The sequence below is a fragment of the Panthera leo genome, chromosome F2, assembly GCF_018350215.1.
Source record: "Panthera leo isolate Ple1 chromosome F2, P.leo_Ple1_pat1.1, whole genome shotgun sequence".
NCBI lineage: Eukaryota > Metazoa > Chordata > Mammalia > Carnivora > Felidae > Panthera > Panthera leo.
Genome location: NC_056695.1, coordinates 64,582,827 through 64,600,994, shown reverse-complemented (window position 1 = coordinate 64,600,994; position 18,168 = coordinate 64,582,827).

Here is an 18,168-nt window from a genome sequence, read left to right as displayed (position 1 = left end):
CATCTAAAATAGAAAAATCATGACAATATTTAAAATAGTTTTTAAGTTTATTTATTTATTTTGAGAGAGATAGAGCGAGCAGGGGAGGAGCAGAGAGAGAGAGGGAGAGAGAGAATCCCAAGCAGGATTCTGCACTGAGAGCACAGAGCCCAATGCAGGGTTCAAACTCACTAACTGTGAGATTATGAGCTGAGCCAAACCAAGAGTTGGACGCTTAATCGACGAAGCCACCAGGGGCCCCAACAATTTTTTTTCCAAATAAAAACAGAACATGTGAAAAGATTTTTAAAGTTCCTTGTGGGAAAAATACAGTCAAGTGACAAGCTATGTTTAGTAGGCACATTTATGATAGCCTTTAATGCCTGAGTGTTCTCCAAAGTCTATTTGTGTATTTGTAGTCACTTCTTTATGATCAGTATTCCTTATTCGATCCCATATTCAAATGGAGGTCACTGTGTTCAAAGTCTCAATGGAAATTCTCACCAAAGTAACGCACGAGCTGTATTTTTGATCACATCATGATCTGCTAGCCGAAATCAATCACAAGAGCCTCTCTCACTTTATTGTACTCTATTCTGACTGGGTGTTTTCTTCTATTACTCAAACAGTGGGAGAGGAGGATCATGCTTTGTTACTGTTCTATCGATTTACTCCCAAATGGAAACAGTCCTTTTGCCTACTTATCGACATTTATTTCAAAGAGAGAGAGAGAGAGAGCCAGAACAGACATGCTCTTAGCCCTCAGGACTAATGCTTTTTAAAGTACTTGCTATGTCCCATGGACTATTTATTCATTTAACATATATTCATGTGTTAACCCATTTCACCCCACAATCCGCCGAGGAAGGACTATTTTTACCCCCATTTCAGAGAAGGGAAAACTGAGCGTCCAGGGTTAGGTAATTTTGCCCAAAGCCTGCCAGCATGAATAGAGAGGACTACAACACAGAGATGGGATTCAGTCTCAGCAGTCTAGATCCAAAGCTCTCATACTTGATCATTATTAGATCAGGTCACCACGTTGCCTAAATCCAGGGCTGGGCCTAAGGTTTGCTGAGTGAGGCACTTACCTCAGAAGCACAATTTAAGGGGACACAAAAAACTCGATAATCAAGACAAATCATATGTTAATGTGATTTTTTAATAAAAAATAATTTTAAAAATCATGATTAATAAACATTATATATATATAAATATCTTACATATATATATATATATAATTTATTTATTTCGAGAAAGAGCATGAGTGAGGGAGAGGGTTTAAATTTTACCTTTTGAGGATCTGAGGAAGGAGTTAACCTTTTAAATGGTTTACACTTTTGAATTAATATGTACCTAATCATTTATCCAATGTAACAAAGGAGAATTATCTGGCAAACAGTGACCAGCCCAGGTATGCTAAAAAGTTTGAGGCAGTGCTGATCTGTGCCCACCTATAGTTCTGTGGAGTTTTTTGAGTAAACTTGGGATTGAATTCTCTCACATATACCTTTCAAATCTATAATAATTCTGAGTAACTATTTAAATTAGGAGTAGAAGGAAAATGATTCATTTTTACAGGAATAAAATAGATAAAAAGCTGTATTTGATTATGAGATATCTTTGTGTTCTTAAAAAAAAATAGAGTCCCTGACCCTTCTAAATGTTTTTCCCTTCTGCCACTATGTAAACATGTCTAGGCCAGACTCCTAGAGGGTAGGAGACCTTACGGAACCAAGTAAGTCATTCCAGCTGAGTCCCTCTTCCTGCCCCTCACCAGACCAACAGGTTCCCAGATGACCTAGATACTGACTTCAGGCACATGAGTCAGCCCAGCCAAGTCCAATGAGCACAGCCCAGTTGCTCAAATCATTAGCCAAACAAATGGCCATCATGTTAAGCCATGAAGTTTTGAAGTAGTTTGTTACTACACAGCATTAGCTGATTGATACAGAAAGATTCATGGAAATGTTAGCAGTGACCTATCATGCCAGAGGCAATGGTGATGTTTTCTCAGCTGTGGGAAAACCACTAGCCCCTGACTAATGAAGAGCTGGCTTAGTTGTACCTTCTTACTAGAAAGAGCGAGGGCGTTTTCTAACACACTTCTGGGATCTACTCTAAATCATTGGCAACCTCCTCTTTACAGTCAGTTCCATGCATGTGACTTCCTTGAAATTGCTTAGTCTGATAATCAGATTCTCTTTTCAAGTTGTAAGATGTCCAGTGGGTAGCAGATATCACTTTGAGGATTAACATTTCTCCTTTTTTATAGGCATCAACCATAATCCTTGGAAAACCACGCTTTTGGAAGCTCTGGTCTATATACTGGCAACATGGAATTCTTCCCAGCTGGGGGAGGGGAGGGTTTCATACTCTACCTTCCTATTTCTTGATGCTCTTTCAAATTGCTTCTACCTTAGCACACACCCCACCCTACAACTCCCTAAAACAAAGGGAGAGGTAAAAGACTTATTTCCAGGAGAAAAAAAAAAAAAAAAGGAAAGGCAAATAGCATCTATTGAGTTGGTTATAGACTATACTTTTCCAATCTTATTTAAATCCTAAAACACATATTAAATAGACAAGCATTCTGACTTATGCTCTTGTATCTTTAGCTGAAACTATTGGGCGAGACTATGATGTAAATAATACTTTCTTTTTTCTGTTTTACATATGAAGACTAGGCATAAATAGATTAAGTAATTTTATCCACTGCAACCAGACAACTTCTTGAGGAAGAGAAGTTAAGAGATCTTTTGGGGAGAAAATCAGCTCTCACAGAGAATTTGAACTTCAAGTTGAAAGAATATTTATGAAAACTGAGGGTGTCACAAAGTGAAGGATATATTGATATGTTAAAGTTGTTAAAATACAGTTTTAAAGGGAGATTAAGGAAGGTTTATTTTGAATATGGAGTAGCATAAAAGGGCTAAAAAAAAGGTGCGTTTTTTTCTTTTCTTTCTTCTGTTCCTCCTCCTCTTCTTCTTAATACTATTATTATTAATTTTATGAATCTGAGTCACATTATATGTGTGCCTTTCCAACTCCTACCCCACACCTCTCTCTCTCACTCACAACAGATACATGGGCAACGGGTCCTGGTTTCACTTCACAATTATGTGCGCTTTCTAAAAAGCTATTATCTCGCAACTTGGCTTTTCCTTTTTTGGTCAGATCCTTTGTTAGAAGAAGGGCAAAGGCAATAAGCAATAAAGGAGCTGAAGTACACCAGAGACATGGAGAAACCACTGAAGACACCATTGGCCCCCGCATAATCAAGAGCTGGTTCTGTGGTCCCCTCCCGCCGCAAAGAGTGAAGACTTTTGCTAATACACACCGGTATCAACTCTAATCATTGGCATCCTCCTGTCTGCAGCTGGCTCCACATGTGTGCCTCCCCTGAAAGTGCTCTCACTCACTCACATCCTAGCTCACACGTCTTTAGCCTCCTTTCTTGTTTGGGTAGGTGTTTTTGGTAAGTGCTCTATCCTGTTATTTACAAGAGGGGCCAGTTTCTTGATGTTATTAAAGCCCAGTTCCTCTATTAAATCATTTTCCTTAATCCCACACTGCCTTTGTGCTTATAATTGCACTTCACGTTTGTCATAGAAACGCGTAGCCTCGAACTGCGTCTCGTTTTGAAAAACAATGAGAAGGTTGCCACTACAGGCTCCTCCCAGTCTCCACTCCCTGGCTTTCTTGTGTTTTCTTCTTCTCCTGCTGAATTCAGTATCGTAGCCACTAAGTGCTTCAGCATATGAATCCCAGCGACACCACCTTTTGACTGTTATCAATTTACTGAGCCTCAATTTGCCTGTCCAAAAAAGTGGGCCTATAATGATGCGTGTGCCTACCTCCCAGAATCACTGTGGGGATCAAACACATTGAAGCAGCGTGGCCCAGTATCTGGCGCATACTAACCTCACAATAAACACCGACTGTCGCTCTCATTATCTTTATTCTAGGTTCATGAATAGGTCACTGTAGTTAATAATTCCCAAGCTTTTATCAGGACCCAGAGATTCTGACTATTCAGCATCTGTCTTCCGTATGCTTCTGTGTTACCTTCAAACTTTTCCTCTGCCCACATCTATGAAATGATTCATAATAAATGAGGCTTGTAATTATTGACATATTCATATAGATGTCCACAACTCAAATATAGGACTTTTTTGGGGGAGGGCAGGGGGTTTCACGCACCATATGTTCAATTTTTCTCCCAAATGTCTACATCTTGAAAGATGCTACGCCCAAGAGGTAGGGAAGATGTAAGATCTGCGATGTGAAAGAATGTGTGGGGCAGGCCAAGTGCAGTTACAGCCTAGTGACTCCTAAAAGCATCGCACCTGGCTCTTTATTGGAAGGCCATCTTGCAGGTGAGGTGGATGGAATAACAACTGGCAATGAAAACACCAATATTAAAGATGAGAGCTGGTTCTCTGTATTCTAGTCTTTACGTATCTTGTTATACGAGATCAGGGAAGAAGGGGTGGGTAGACGGAAAGTATCCGTGTACACACAGCCATGAGTGGAACCTGACCGCAAACAGCAAAGCAATAACACAGTCCTTATCTGGCCATATTTCAGACAAGGCTCAAAGGCCTGTTTTGCACAAGAGATGACTAAAGGCAACTTCCACAAATTCAGAAACATTTCTTTCATCATTCTTGTAATTGCTGGGAGTTCAGGCTGTCTAATACGGGCAAGGCTAAAGTTCCCAGGTGACTTATGTGAAAACCGAGGCTTAGTGAGGTTGAATAAATGGCCAGGATCATCCTATGAGTGTCAGAGGCAGGGTTAAGTCCAGACATGTTTGAAGCCAGAATCCTGGTTTTTGCTGCTGCAACACAAAGAAAAGTGACAGAGGGCAAGTTGTCTGGTGTGAAGAGAGGAAGAACTGTTTGAGAGAATGGTCTGTGAGGAGACATGTTTATCTAATCAGCTCAGTCACCTTGGTATTTCACAAAGACACATCTGAATCCGGGGCTGAGAATCCCTCCATTTTCAGCAAACAAGATTATACAAAAAGACACATTTTGCATGGATCCATCCTATCCCATGGTGCAAGGCAAAGGTGGAACATACTGTTTTCTGAGATCCTTTTTAAAAGTTGAAATATTCAAAGAGGACTTTGATTCAGGATAAATTCACTTAGCTTTCTTCTACTTTTTACTCTATGGTGCTTGTCACATTTATTCTGTAGAGACGGTAGTATTTCCAATAAAAATCTGACAAAATAATCCATCATACAATAGATCATTATAAAATTGAGAATTATATAGCTAATGCCAAAATAGAAGGAAAGAGTAGGGGCTATATCTGATTCTCAATTAGATTCTTACTAGTAATAAATTAAGATTGGTAATAACAATAAAGATGCTGACCATAGAGGGAGAAATAAGGGGGGAGGGAGGCAAAGAGAGAGAAAGAAAAGAGGCTGAAAAAGGCAAAAATGAGTGAAAGAAAGGGAAATTGCAGAGAAGTTTAGGTCAGTGGGAGCCAAAATGTATTACAAAATTGTGGAAGCTTCAAAAATATGAAGGCATATGCACACTCACACACAACCCAGGATCAAAAGTCAATCTTACTTCAATGTCTAGGTTCTTTAGCATTTTGTTCTCCTTTAAGAAAGAACCTAATCATCATTTGGTGGATAAGCCCAAATTTAAAGCAATTTGGGATCCTTGAAGAAAGACCCAGAGAGCATGGGCTAAGGTGTCATTCAGACCTGGGCTTAGCTTTCGGCCGAAACACTTCACCAGCTGTAGTGTTGGGGAGGCTATTTGTATTTTCCTGAAAAGCATCCTCATCTTCACAAGCCCTGTAGGTTTATTAGAAGAATTAAGTAATATTATATATGATATTTATCGTATATATGTAATATACATGTAACATATATCTGATAACATGATGTCAGACATGTTATCTATACATGTGAAGTGTCTGACATCATGTTACAAGTGGTTTGATCCAATAGCCCATTCTTATGAAATCTTGGTGACCAAGTTGACCCTTTGCATTTTGTCCAACCATCACTCCCAGTACTGAGATCACACCAGTGATCGAGTTGCATTTTTTGTATTTCCCAGCAAGAAGAAGAGGAAATGCGTCAAAACTAGTCAGGCATGCACACACCAAAACCACTTAAATGTTTAATAAATATACCCATCTTGCACATCCAAACATCTAAATCTCATACTGAACAGTTCTTCCTTGATTATATAGTTGGACAAATTCTCAATGACACAAATGGTCATTAGCAAATATATTTTGCTAATCATTTGAAAAATTGAAAGCAATCTAAATGATCATCAACAAGAAAACTGTTTAGTAAAGTTCTGTATTCATATTATGGAATAATATGCGACTCTTAGTAGGAATAAGATAGCTCAGTGTGTTACTGACATGAGAAAAAATGTCCACAATATATTCTGAAGTTAAAAAAAGTTGTGAAGCACTATAAGTGATATGATGTCATTTGTGTCATAGAACATGTATATATTTTATAAAATATGTATATGTGTAAGTGTATCATATTTTGTGAATTTGTTATAATCTCCAGGGAGTGATAATAATAGGTCAAAATGAGAAAGGAAACATTTTTTCATAAATCAGAAGCCCAAATTTAAATTACATGTTATATTAGCTTCCTATTGCCCTGGCAACACAGTGCACCCAGTGACTTGGGACAACACAGGTTTATTTCTTACAGTTCTGGAGATCAGAAGTCTGAAAGGGGTTTTCGTCTAAAATCAAGGAGTAAGTTGAGCTGCATTCCTTCTGGGGCTTCCAGGGAAGAAGCCATTCCCTACCTTTTCCAGCCTCTGGAGGATGTCTGCATTCCTTGGCTCTTGGGCCTTCATTCCTCTAGTCACTGCTGTGTCACCCACACCTTTTTTCTCACTCTGACTCTCTTGCCTCCCTCTTAGAAAAGGCCTTGTGATTACATCAGGCCCACAAATGATCCAGGATAATCTCCTCATCTCAAGATCCCTTAATTTACTCATGCAAAGTCTATTTTGTCATGAAAGGTAGCTTATTCATAGGTTAGGAGGTAGATGTCTTTGGGGAACCACTATTCTGCCTACCATGCATGCCTTTCTGTTTTGTAAAATCCGTCATCTTAAGAATTACTCAGTTGGCCACTCACTTGTTACTGATTCTCTTCCCAAGCTCTATATGGAAAGAAACATAAGTTCTTCAATTTGCATAAGACATTAGCACAATGTGGAAGGAGAAAATGAAGGAAGGAATAAAGAAAGGGAGAGAGGAAGAGCATGCTCTGTATTTCTGTGCCTGAAAATAATGAGTGCTCAAAACTACTAGATATGATACATTCATTTATTCCCTAAATAATAAGTTCTAAAAATGAGCAGAATAGTCTCCAAGGCATTGCTCACATCACACAAAAAAAGAAAAAAAGAAAAAAGGCAGGGTGGGGGAAGGGAGAAAAAGATGATCTCCGTGCCTTTTAGGAATTTATCACTCATTTGGAGGGACAATGCAGGCATATGAAAACACTAAGAATAGTGCAACATAACATCCCTATCAGTGAATCAAGATAGTTTAAAATCAGTTTTTGGAGATGGATGACAAGACCACATAGTAAAGTAATGGTCATAGGACTTAATTCAGTGATAGTTTCATGAATGGAAGATTTGAATTGGGCTTCACATCAAACAAATGAGTATGAAATGGTAAGTTGCAGAGGTCATTTACAATAAACGAAATCAGAGGGAAAGGAAATAACCAAGGAAGAATTGATGGAAAATTTTGGTTAACATTGCAACTTTACTGGGGATGAGAAGAGGAACTCGGAGGGATATGGAATGTGTGTCCAGCCGAGGAAGTGACGAGTTGAGTAGGCAAAGACTAAGATTAAAGGGGGCAAACTTTGTAATGTATGAATGGCCATTGTGTATTCCCAGCAGACAAGTGAAATAATGTGACTTTTGGTCTTAACCATCTATCTAGACCTTCTTCCATTTTCTGATAAAGATATAGTAGTACTAAGTAGTCTATAATTAGGCAAATTGGCTAGTTTTTAAATTCTTTTGAAGGATATTTTAGTCAGAGTTGGAGAGTTTGAAAATCTTACTTCTCTTGAGACTGACAACGGTAATCAAGAGGAAAGAAAAACAGCAAAGAAAAGCCAATCGGGGGTTAACTGATCTCTGGATCACTGGCACCCCCTGGTGGCTAACATGAAAATCCAGGGTCAGGAGAAACCGGGGACCATCTCAACAAAGTCATTAATAAGCAATGTAAAAAACAGATACGTGTTTGATAAGTAACTTCAGGCCACTGTGGAGGAATATACTGTAGGTGGGGGATAAGTAGATACAAAAAAGACTATAGCTTTAGATCATTCATAAATGATTGGGCAATTACTTAACAAAGGTGGTGTGTTAGATTCTGAGAACAATAAAGGGAGTCAAGACACATTTAAGAGTAAAACCCAGCAGGAGTACCTCAACTTTATAAATGAGGCAATTGAGGTTCATGGAGATAAAATAAAATGCCAAAAGTCATACAACTAGTAAAGTAAGATCCAGTATTTAACTTCTAGCGTATCTGTTTCCAAAACCCTAGGCCTACCCAGCACACAACTACAACTCCACAATACGAAAGGACAAAAAGGGATTAAAAAAGTCCATGTCAACTCACATGCTCTATCTAGGCCCTGAAATTGAGAAAGAAAAAAAGCAGTCTTCAGGCATTCAACATTTTTTAAAGAATAAAACACAATTTTTATAAAAATATAGTTTCTCAGAAGGTTTACAATGTGCCTTTTTTTGGAGGTCCTTCTATGTAATAAGATACCTGTTTATTTGTGGTTAGTTTTGAATGCAGAAGACCCCATTTATTTCTGCACTGGCACATGCAGCCAATTATCAGTAAGGTAACACTTAAGGAGAGCCCACTCTGGGCAGAAAATTAAACATGATGTCATTAGAATATCATTACATATTGTAGCCAATGTATGTACCTATTCTGGCAGCTTATCATCAAAAAGAATGATGGATCATAGGGAAGTTGCTGTAAAAACATATGTCAGGAACATACACAGACACACAGACACGCACGCGCGCGCGCGCGCGTACACACACACACACACACACACACACACACACACACCTGCACAGGAAATACAAACTGTAGAAATCAGTCTAGAAACCTGATTGTCCAAATGGTAGCCACTAGCTTCATGTGGCCATTGAGCCCTTATAACATTCAGTCCAAGCTGAGATGAGCCAAAACTATAAAATACTCACCAGATTTTGAACACTTAGATGTGATAAAAATGTAAAATATCTCATGAATAAATTTAATATTCCTTATGAGCCAAAATGATAATGTTTTTGATAGATCTGATGAAATAAAATATATTATTAAAATTAATTTCACCTGTTTCTTTTTACTCTTTTGTTGTGGGTACTAGAAAAACTGAAATTACTTATGTGAATTGCATTTGCAGGATCACATTATATTTCAACTGGACAGCACTGTTCTTCACTTACTTTCTAGAGGCATTTTAGAGACTGTTCCCTTGAGAGGCAGACAAATGAATGGGATGTGTCTGGATGTGTCCAAGTTTGTGTTATATCTTTTCCCTAAACATAGTCTTCTCTAGCCACTATCAAATTTCTGAGTTCAAACTCCACTGCCCAAAAGACTGTTGAGGACGGTTACTTGTCTACAAGTCCGCATTTTTGCATTGCTATTGTTTATTTTCAATAAAGCCCTAATGCTGCCTTCAAAGGTTATGATTTCGATGTCAACTCTGCATTCATATCACATGACATCTCATTCTTTCTGTGCCACCTCAATAAAAAAAAAAAAAAAGAAATGTGCCGATACCTATTATTTAAGAACTACGTCATTACCAAAAAATATTACAAAGCACCATGTAATGCCTTGCCTTGGTCTTAAGTTATGGAAAATCATGAGATTATGGCTCTTGACCTCAAGGAGCTGAAAAGACAAAGACAAATATAGAAGGTGAAAATGCACATTATCCTACATTGTGAGAAATGAAAATTTCACAGTGTGGTATAGAAACTAAAGATCGATGAGATAGTTAATTCGTAGGGCTTAACTGGAAGAATTTGAATAGAAGAATGAATTGGGATTGGATACAGGAAAGCCTCATTGAGTTCACTTCTGTTACATTCCACTTATTCTGACGTCCTCAGCAAAAGATTTAACCTTCTTTGGGACTAATTTCCTTACCAGCTACCACAGCCTAATACACTGTTTGATTGATATTCAGTAAGCTTTGTTGAACTAACACATGAATATGTCTAGAAAATGGAGGTACTAATTCATATACAGTAAAGTTTTCGTGGGCATTAAATTCAATGACTGTAAATTTTAGGTCATGATAAATATTCTTGCTGTTTATTCAGTATTGAACACCTACTGAGTGCCAGGTACTATTCTAGGCTGTGCCTATTACCTGGATTTTGAAGTAAGGGTAGTGCTTAGGCAGTGAGGAGGGAGAAGTGTTCCATGTAGAAAGGGTTGGAAAGACACAAAGGGATACGTCCTTTATTACTATATTTTAACTGGTTTCCTTGCTTCCAATCCTAAGCAAGGGTTGTGCCTGTGAACAACTTTTGTACTTCTAGCACGTATCTTTGGGGCCCCCATGTCATGGTCCCTTGACCACTCTTGGTTGCAATTGCCGTTGAGGTGGATATTTTCACAGGAGTTCATACTTGCCTTGTGATGACATCGTTCCTCAAGCACATTCCTCCCTTCTCCATGCTTTCTACCAAAGTGTCTTCTCTGATGCCACAAGAGCACAGTGGGTACATCCACAAGTGCATCCAGAAATATAGGAGACTTAAGAACCCAGGGACATCCTTCAACCAATGGGGAACTGGACTCCATAGGTAAATTCTCCTGCTCTCCATCCTTAGATGGGACAATTCAGGGTTATTCTGGACACTTCTCAGAGGTTCGAATAGAATCGAGCCTTTGTTACCTACAGCAGCAACCTCAATAATACTTTCTTATTTTACTTCTTCTCTTTCCCTGTTGCTCTTCCTTATTCCTGCTTCCTGGAATCACTGACCAAATAAACAACTTTTACCCAGGTCTATGTCTCAGACACTGATTGAGAGGAGCCCTAAGAGAAAACTGCCAAGACATCACTGTTAGGAAGTGTTGCCATCTTAAAGCACAGTTCTAATCTCCCTTCAAGTCCCAAGTGAAACATCACTGCTCAATGAAGTGCTCATAGCCTGCAGCTTCCCAGACTTAACAGTTCACAATCATCCCCATTCCCTCCTACCCGGTGAATTTGAAAATACGGAATCCTTGAATAATGAGAATCATCTGTGTATATATGGCACATATACATGTTAAAACCGAGAACACAAAGCAAGAGGATTATAAACACAAAGGCTATTTGTGTTCCTCCTTAGACATGTCACACAAAGCCACTCTGTTACCAATTTCCATAAGAAATCAAATCACTACAAAATTTTAGTAATTTTACAAGTTTTTGCCAAAATATCCAGGAGGTCATATAGATGCATCACATCTGTACCACACAGTCTTTCATCAACCTGCACACTGTCCTCATCGGCTCTTCAGCTTCTTCTTAAGTCCATGCCCTCTTATTTCAGAGAGGTTAAATAATTCTCTTTTTCTTGGAGCCACGATCTTTCTGATACATTTGGTCCGGTCAGAGTCTCAGGATCCCTGACTACCTAGGGGGCCCTGTGAACAATTTCTTTCCCCCAAAATATAGTGATCCCTTCTCAAAAGAAATCATTTCTCTTCTGCCTCATTAAATTTGTATCACTTACTATAATATTTAAAGCTGCTTTTCATCATGACTGTAACCCATTTATTGTGGGATTCTAGCATCCTACATTTCATGAGATCTGCTCCTCTCAGGATCTGCATTCTGGTATCACAAGACATTGTATTTACAGGGTAAGCAGCTATTGAGCACCTCCCGTGTTCACAACTCTGTCCTAGTTGTTGATGGGGTCATAAAGAATGTGACACGAGTCTTGCCCTTGAGCTTACTACCACCTGTTGGGGGAATATACAGAATAAAGCAATTCCACTACAAAGCAGATTTTTACCTAGAAGCAATGGTTCAGTAGCCACTAATCATTTGTGTGTGTGTGTGTGTGTGTGTGTGTACATATATATAATATGTACATATATTTATGTAAAACATAACCTTCATACAAGTGTAAGGAGTTTCTTTCTCTTGGGCTTATAACCAAAAGTAGAGTTGTCAGGTCATAAAGTATGTGAAAATTTGACTTTGTAAGATAATGCTAAATGATTTTCCAAGTGGTTTCCAGGGGGTTACATCAATTTACATACCAATATCAATTTATTTGTCTTTAATTTTGAAATGCATTCTTCAAAGTGTTAGCTTTTTTTTTTACTTTCAAACAAATACACTTTCCTACTTATTCAAAATCTCTGGCTATGTCGCAAAGAAATGTGAAGCAGTTTATAATACTGCCTTCAGTAAATTCAGAAAGTGAATAGCATCGTCTTACACAATAGGAAAAATTACTACTATAACTAGTTAAATTAAAATTATGCTTAGAAAAATAAGAGAACATACAGAACCCAACATTCCGTGGAAGAATGTCAGAAGTTCCTACATTAAATGCAAAATTTGTGTTTCTATGTACATGATTTTAGGAAAACACAACTTTCCTTAAATTCTCAAACATTTCTGTGACCCAGAAGATGCTAAGAATCACGACTAAAAACTAAAACAAACAATTACTGTACCAGAATTCTGGAATAAAGTATTTGAAAAGAAAAAAATAGTCTTAAACTTCCTAGAAATTTCCGCAAAGGAAGGCACATGATTTGTTATATAGTTTTCACAGGATGGAAGGAAATGTACATCTTTATCTTAACAATTATTCTTTTCTCTATCATTTAGAAATCATATGAGCTTTTATGGCTCATACTGAAGTTGAACCTTGAAGGATAGTGCAAATTTAAAAAATTAGCTATTGATAATGCATCGAGTAAAACCCCTGAGTCAGCAAAATGGCAAATTACCTACAGAAAAATGAGAGAAGCTGCAGTGAGCACAACACAGAAATTATAAAATATTTCTAGCTAAGGAGTGTGAGGCAAGAATTAATACACAGCACATGTGAGAGTTTTCTCACCCCGAGTTAGCAAGAGGCAAGTAGCAAAGGAGGGCCTCATTCAACACGGACTACATGCTTTGCTAGGAAAAACAGTCACATTTGACCACCCTGGGAGAGGCTTATAAAACTCTTCTGAGCTAGTAAAGGAAAAGACCCAGACAATTAAAACAGGAACTACCAGCTGAGGAAAATCTCCACTGGTGTTCTTGCGTACACAGGCACATAATGAATAGAAGAGTGGATATGGCAAACCTCCCCAAAATCCTTCTTGGGAAGGAGTGAGCAGGTGGCCCTCATCAGGAAGTGTTTGCTGGTTTGGGTTCATGAAAACCCATCAGACCACTGAGAGGCCCTATTCTCTTAAAATAAAAATAAAAGTAAAACAAAAGTTTGGTCTTATGCCTTTGTCAACAGGATAGTGGGTATTTCCTCTGGGATTTAGATGTTTGTTTTACTAGTGTCTCAGATTTTTGTGATGTATGGCTGTTAAAATTTTATACAGGAGATTTTTCTCAAACGTTCATATCTGCTTACACGTGTGGTTGATGGAGGAGTCCCCTTGAAATATTTTCCGTTATTGAGTCATAAATACAGAGAAAACACTGGTGGTTGCCAGAGGGGAGGCAGTTGAAGGGATAGGAGAATTAGGTGAAGGGGATTATGAAGTACAAACTTCCAGTTATAAAATAAACAAGTCATGAGGATAAAAAGTACAGCATAGGGAATAGAGTCAATAATATTGTAATGACACTGTGTGGGGATAGATGGTAACTACTCACCATGATGAGCGAAGTGTGATGTATGGAATCGTCAGGTGTTGTACACCTGAAATGAATATTACATTGTATATCAGCTATACTTCAATTAATATATGTATGTGTGTGTATATATGTGTATATATACATATACACATATATACACACATACATAGTCTGCTATTTCCTAGAATATTTTAGTAAAATGTAAATTAGGTAAAACTTTAAGAAATGTGATTGGGGAGTGCCTTAATTTCTATGGAAGTATAAAGATAAAAATAATATTGAAAGGCCATAGCTCAACCTACACAGTCTTCTTTTTATAGAAAAAAAAATGACAAGTTTAGCTGAGGAGAAAGAAAAATGTCCACAGTTCTGTGTCCGTTGACATTGCTAACATGCTTTTGCTGCCTGTATTTAATCTAGCTCTGGATCTTAGACCTTCAATTTTTTAATGAATTCTGTGGTCATTTGATGATCACTTTTGGATCTTACTGTGCACTGTGGTGTGGGAACTCCCACTATTAAAGAGAATTTTTCTACGCAAAAATAGAGAAGACATCAAGTTTAATCAGGGAAGCAACAGGCAATCCTTATGCTAGACACTTCAAGGACTCATCCCTAAAGCCAGCAATAGCAAAAGTGTTTTTCCATTCTGTCAAGTGTTTATTTGTGATATAATTGAGATGGGGTGTCTGGGTGGCTCATTCGGTTTAGGCATCCAACTTTGGCTCAGGTCATGATCTCACAGTTCGTGGGTTCGAGCCCCGTGTCAGGCTCTGTGCTGACAGACCTTGGAGCCTGCTTCGGATTCTGTGTCTCCCTGTTTCTCTGCCCCTCCCCTGCTTGTGCTCTCTCTCTCGCTTGCTCTCGCTCTCTCTGTCTCTCTCTCTCAGAAATCAACAAACATTTAAAAAATATACAATCAAGAAAGAAGGGCTGAGGTAAGAATAACTCCATATCAGAAGTCAGAAATAAGTTTTAGTTCTGGGGTTCCCACAAACTAGAGGTGTAATCTTGGGCTTCTGCTGCCTCACCAGTAAAACGAAGGGGTTGGGCTTAGATAAAATAGGCGTTTGAAGAAATCAAGCATGGCATTTCTCTCACCTCAATCTAATTTATAGTTATTTAAAAATAAGCACTGGGATTCAACTTTCAGTTTACCAAGACATGAACCAACCAAATGCTTATGCTATTGTCTTTTATTTTCTACTCAAAAAACATAAAAAAAAATTCTACAATTGTTGAATCCCTCTACAGTTCTAATTTCTATTATTAAGTTGTTTTAAAGGTATGCTTAAAAAAGAATCCCCAGGGGGCGCCTGGGTGGCTCAGTCAGTTAAGCTTCCAACTTCAGCTCAGGTCATGATCTTACGTTCGTGGGAGCCCAGCGTCAGGCTCTGTGCTGACAGCTCAGAGCCCAGAGCCTGCTTCGGATCCTGTGTCTCTTTCTCTCTCTGCCCCTCCGCCACTCATGCTCTGCCTTTCTCTCTCAAAAATAAACATTAAAAAAAAAAAGAATCCCCAACTTTTTAAGGAGCAAAGAAGGTTCACACACTCACACACTTGGTCAACTTAAAATGATCATTTCTTCACTGGGGAGATTGGGGAATTTGATTGTATTCAAAATGATCCATAATGTGATATCCAATCACATTTTTTTCCATACAGAGGCTGGCTTCGTCTGTTCTCTAAATACAGGTATTTCACAGAAACAAGTATGCCAGAATTCTTATGACATAGAGCAAACATAAAGACTGCAGGCTGCAGAGCAGAGCATGCTTTTTTAGTTCCCTTTCTCCTTTATAATTTATATATATTTTCTTGAGAAAACAAATGTTCCAAACTTTTGATGCACTATACTCTCTAGTGACAGCTTTAAACACATGACCAAAAGGCTGGACCAGCAGGCGGAACATTCTTAGGGTCCTTAGCCCACTGAAATATGTTTATTAGGTGATCGTAAAGGACCCTCTAGTTCCACGCATTCAAAATCCAGATCTAGAAGAGAAAATAAGAATATATAATTGTTAAAAGACTACTTTGGTACATATATTGTGGTAAGATGATTTACCATCTATCATAGTCAATGCTACAATGACCTCTACATGAGTTAGTATGTCAGATTACCAATTATCACTAGCTTAAACCCAAGAGCACGGTGAAAAAGACGTTCTATGATATATATTAGACCATGATCTCGTGGTAGGGAGGGATTTCTCAAAGTCATAAAGGAAAAATTGATATAGCAAGACACATTGAACTTAAAATCTTTTGTTCATCAGGATGCCATGAAAAGGACACCATAAGGAATGGAAAAGTAAGGAAACCCAGAGATCTCCTCCTCTATAAAAGCAATGAGAACACAAGCAAAAATTTTCAGAGTCAACTTTTTAGAACTCTGGAAATTAACAAAAGACTTGTAACAATCTGAGGAGCCCTTCTTCAGAAAAAACTGGCTGTGTCTTGGTAAGAATAGCAAACCCTGTGGTATTTTAACTTGCTACTCCAATACTCATTTTGCAATTCCACAAACTCTTCAAAAGCACTAGCCAGCAGCTTAGCAATCACTAGAATGGGAAGAAAAGGCATGAACCTCCCAACAGCAGCATTCTCAGGGAATTGCCATTATTTGACGTGTCTGGCCGTTTCCCTGAAAACCCCCCACTCAAAGAACTTTTTCTTCACTCAGAACTCATTCAGTTCAAGCGGCCTTTTCCCTGGAGGTGACTGTCAAATTGTTTAACATTGCAGCTGTGTGCATGCCCTGTGCTCATATCCACAGACCAGAGAAAGCTCTCTCCTTTCAAATAGACTCTAAAACACGGGAGGTAAAGGCTAAGCCAGAATGATAGACTGCTTGCCTCAGAATTGAAGGCATGCCCCACATGCACACAGAGCCTCTTGGTAAAGGTTGGGAGATTTATTGGTTCTAGGAATTTAAGGGCATCTCTGTCCAGTCATTAGTTGACCCCTAGGTTAACTGAGCAGAGACTTCACTGTCCACTTATGACAAAGAATAAAGACTTTGTAATATTAGTTCAGGAAAGTCACTAAAAACCAATAACAGTAACAGTAAACAGCAGTGACAACAAGCCCCAAGGAGGAGTAAACTTATTTCTAGAATTGCAACATCATATTACTTAAAATGTCCAATTTTCAACAAAAATCATCAGACATACAAAGAACAAAAGGTATGCCCTATACATCGTAGAACCTGTTGTTGAGGAAGCCTAGACATTGGATAGACTAAAGATTTTTAAACTTGCTATTTTAAATACATTTAAAGAACTTAAGAAAACTACGTCTAAAGAAATGAAAGAACAAATGGTAAGGGTGTCACTAAATAGAGAATATCAATAAAGAGATAGAGATTATTAAAAAATAGAAATTATGGAGTTAAAAAATAAAGATTCACTAGAGGGTCTCAGTGGCAGACTGGAGCTGGAAGAATGAAGAATCAGAGACATGAAAGATGAGTCATTTAAGATCATCCACTTTGAGGAACAGAAAGAAAAACCACCCAGCATGCCAGCATATACATGTGGGACTCCCAGAAGGACATGAGAGAAATAAATGAGCAGAAAGAATACTTGGAGAAATAACGGTCAAAAACTTCCCAAACTTGAGGAAAACACATTAACCTATCCAAAGGGCACAACAAACTTCTGAGAGGGCAAACTCAAAGGGGTCCAAGCCTACACACATCATAATCAAATTGTAAAAAGTCAAAGCCAAAGAGAGGATCTTTGAAAGCAGCAAGAAGGAGACAACACATCACAGACAAGTGATCCTCAGTAAGATGGGGGCCCTGGTCTTAATACTGCAACAAGTTGGGTTCTGAAGGAAATGACAGATGCTTGAAAGGGAACCCTCAGCTCAGTGGACCCCTTGTGAGGTCCTGAGCAGAGGACACAGCTGACTCCTGGCCAGGTTCTTGCATCATGGAAACTCACTGTAAGAAAATACCTTTGTATTGCTTTAGGCTGCTATGTTTGTGGCAATTTGCTACCAGTATTAGAAAATGAATATAGTGTGCAATATGAAACGGAAGAGGAAAAGAGTTATTTATGCTGGGAAGGAATGCCCAAGGAGGGAGGGTTGGCTCCTAATGTATTGACACTATTGTTTGACTTTGGTAATTTCGATATTGGTGTTCAAAGCTATGATAATGCGTCAATAATTTTAGGCCAACTAACCAGAAAGCCAATGCTTGCTAAGCAGAAACTGGTAATAGGTTGAAATTGACACATCACCCAGAAGAAATTTAAGAATATATA